This window comes from Ammospiza nelsoni, chromosome 9 (genome assembly GCF_027579445.1).
Source record: "Ammospiza nelsoni isolate bAmmNel1 chromosome 9, bAmmNel1.pri, whole genome shotgun sequence".
NCBI lineage: Eukaryota > Metazoa > Chordata > Aves > Passeriformes > Passerellidae > Ammospiza > Ammospiza nelsoni.
Window position 1 is genome coordinate 21531095 of NC_080641.1, and position 3848 is coordinate 21534942.

The following is a 3848-nucleotide window of genomic DNA, read 5'->3' on the forward strand; positions in this document are numbered from 1 at the left end:
TGAGGACAGTCCCTGGCCCACTGCAAGCATGGCAGAATCCATGCAAGGGGGCAGATACAGAGGAAGATTTGGGCTCATTCTAGCAAAGATGTCCACAGAAGGATGTTCTTTCCTCTAAGGAGCTATCAGGTCCCACTGACACTGCTGCCTTCTAGCATGGATGTTCTTCAGCCTGCATCACTCATCCATAGGACACAGCTTTTCTTACACCATCTTCCCAAACAGGCCTCAGGTTCCTGTGGAAATGCTCTCTGGCTGTCAGTGTTCCTACCTGTGCCTGTGGTGGGTGCTGAGTCTCAGGTGAACTACAGACCACTGCTTAAATGCACTCCCATACCAGTAGTGAGCAATCACAGCACACCAGTTTGGACAACCACGTGTTCTCACTGAGCCCTGTTGCACTGTGCAGTAATTAAAAAGTCATGAGTCCTATTTAAATATAGGGCATTCTGTCCTAAACCTTTGAGTGCCCGTGGGTGTGAATAAGCTCATTCTCCAAGGATGTTCTCTGGTCTGTGTACATACACCAGCTTCATCAAAAGGATGTAGGAAATGCCAGATCCAGATATACAGATTCCACTTTTTTTTTAAACACATCGTTGATCAGTCCAGGGATGGCAAAAATTAATAGTAATGAGCTAATTACTATACCAGCTGCTTACAAAGAGGGGTCCTGTAGGCAGACTCCTTCTGCCCATTTGCCTGCTGGTTAAACCACCACTCTAGAAATTATAAAACAAAACTTTTTTCTCTTCATAAACATCTATCAGCGTCACCTTAACATGGCCCACAGCACCAACACTGCCTAGCTTTCAAGTTCTCAGAATGCAGCCAGAATCTCCCCTAGCACATTATAACACATTTTACTGGTTTGGGTAGGGTAGAACACAGCCTTCTCCTCAAAAGAATGGCTGGTGAGCTCCAGCAGCCCCTGCACGAGGCCGGGCTCACCATCTGTGTTCCTCCCAACGTCCATAGCCCCTTCACAAATGCCAGCCCTTTGAAAAGCCAGCCTGTTTTTCTGATTGATTCACTTTTTAATGAACTGGGAATGCCTGTGAACTTAAACCCTGACACCTCCACCTCCCTGCCTTCCTAGCCATCCCTGCAGCAATGTACTGATTATATTTCAAGTTATTATGGGATTAATACAGCTGCCCCTGGTGCCTCTTTCCCCTGAACTCCATCAATAAAAGTTGTGTCCTAGTCTTACTCTGGTTAGTTCAGTTTCTTCCTGAATCTCTCCCTGTAACCTGTGACATGTCAGCAAGGCTGTACCGTCTCAGCCCTTCCGAGCTGCCAATACTGCTGATGTTTAAAACCTCCTTGTGTCACGGCCTTGCATAAGCTTTGTGTATTTAAGAGGACATCTTGAGCTTTGCTATGCACCACATCAGCTCTCTAAGTGGGTAGCACATACTTAGCAGTATTGAAAATAATGAAATAAGATAATCCACCAAAAAACTTGAATAGATTGTGCCAGTGTCATCTTTCTTTGAATTCACAGTAGAGCTATAAAAAAGTATTTTACGCAGGCAAGTTCAGCACAAGAAAAAAAATAAGATCGGGGAAGCAAAAGACTTGCACCCAGCAGAGTCCACTTTTTCACCAACAGCATTTCTTTATACAGTATAAGCTTTAAGTTTACTTTTCTTGTTGGTTTATAGGTTGGGAGTTCCCCCCTCCAAGAATATTATTTTCTAAAAACATCATTAAAAATGTAATTAACTGGCTTATTCTTTGGAATGTGTACAGTTGTTTACAAAAACTTGCCACACAAGCTGCCACGTTCGACTGTGTTGAAGCAGGGAGTGATGTACTTGTTTACAGCTGTGCATCAATTTCACAATATATTTAGTTTTGGTACAAGTTACATATAAAATTCTTAGTTTAATGTTGCAGCAAATAACACATATAGTAAGTGAGTAGGATTTATCACTGGCTGTAATGTCACTGTACATATTCAAAATCTTTACGGTGAATGATATATACACATGAACATGCAAACAAAATGGAAATATATTTAGTTTAAGAATTGATGAATTGTGCTTGCTTTCATTATTCTCATTTTGTACGTAGGAGAACAGAGAGCAGGCACATCTGTGAAAAGGGTGGCCGGTTGGGATCATGTCTGTGAAGCAGCACAGTCACCAAGGAGCAGGTTGGAGAAGAAACAGCACTTTTGTACCCCTGGCATGAGACAGGGGGGCCCTCAGGAGTCAGGCACCCGCTCTGGTTGGTGGGGTACAAACAAATCCCATGGAGAACCAAGATGCTCCCACAAAGCATAAAATATCTCTCCAGGTAAAAAATCTTCCCTCAAGATGCTTTATTCAAGCTTTTTTCTTAAAGAAGGAAGTGGTAATTTTTCCCTTTAAATTCTGTTTTCTTTTCCCCCCTCTGGTTTGGTCTCTCCCATAAACACAGAGGCCAGAAGGCTATGCTTAAATAATTCATCTACAAATTTGCAATATCTTTTTGAACTATAGCAATTAAACGGAAAATAGAAAAATCAGCTCAGCATCCTGTTTGGATGTAATTAAAGGTATAATCTGTTCCATTTGAATACTTCAGTGCTTACCCTTCTTAAAACAACAAATAAGAATAGTAGCTCATTTGCAATATGCTTTTTTTTCCAAGTCAGCTAAAAAGACTAACTGATGAAGCAAGAATAATAATTTTTAAATGTGGCATAAGCACAAAAATACCAACTACAGTTTTCAAATGATTGCTGCAGATCTCAAGTGTGATGAGAGTTCAGTAACAAGGGGTTTAAGCTTTATGGCAGAACACTGAAGTCTTCCACTATTCGGTATCAGCATCTCGATATGGCTGATATAATTACCTATCAAATACATCAGTGGAATATCAGATGATATCCAAAAATATGTAAGTGGGATGCAGATCAGCTTAGTCTTTTAGGGGCCGTTTGATCTAAGGTTTTTTCTAAGAATAAAAGCCAAATACTGCATTCGTTGCCCCTTTGTTTTCTATAAGCAGCTGAAGATTTTACAGCACAATAAAGTTAGCCTATTAATGGCTGGCTTATGAGTTTTAGCAGGATTTTACCCTCCTACTGGACATTACTTTACTGCTCAAAGAAATTGAAGTCAGGTGTAAAGTTAATATCCGCCTTGTTCATTTATTCATACTGTAAGCAATCAAGATTTCCCCAAATCACAGGGCAATCTCTTGCCTTTCGAGAATTAATATAGGCCCTGTTCTCTCAACTTAGTTTAACAAAACAACTGGCATAGGTTCAATGGAAGCAATGATTATTCTGAGAGGTTATGGTGAACCACTGAAGTTGTTAGCGAGAACCTTGCTCATAAGATCCCCTAAGAGGAAAAGTATATGGATATTTCAAAATGTAATTAACAGCATATTCCAACAATGTGAGAAAGAAACATCATCTGGTTTAGCTGCAGAGGAATCTGACTGCCCAGGGAGAGCTTTGGCTTGCTCAGCAGCCACCACCAGGAGCAAAGGACACGATGGGCACCAGAGGGGACCCCTCACCAGAGCTGGGAGAGGTGGCAGGGCAGGCTCTGTCTGTGGGGGCTCCTTTCATGCTGCCCATCTCACTGTGCTCAGCAGCACAGCCCCCTCCTCGTGGGCAGCTTCCCTGGGGCCAGCACCCAACCAGGAAGAACAACTTTTTTCAGAATGTCCATTTTCTCTCCACTACACTGTCTCTCAAAAAAATTCTTTTGCAGCAGGCATGTCTCAGGCCTAATTTTGGTCTTAATGCTACAGTTTGTAGGACTGTTTCCACAAAATTGCTGAGGGATTTTATTTTGATTTTGGTTTTTTAAAGGTAAATACATAGCAGCAAATAAAAACAATTC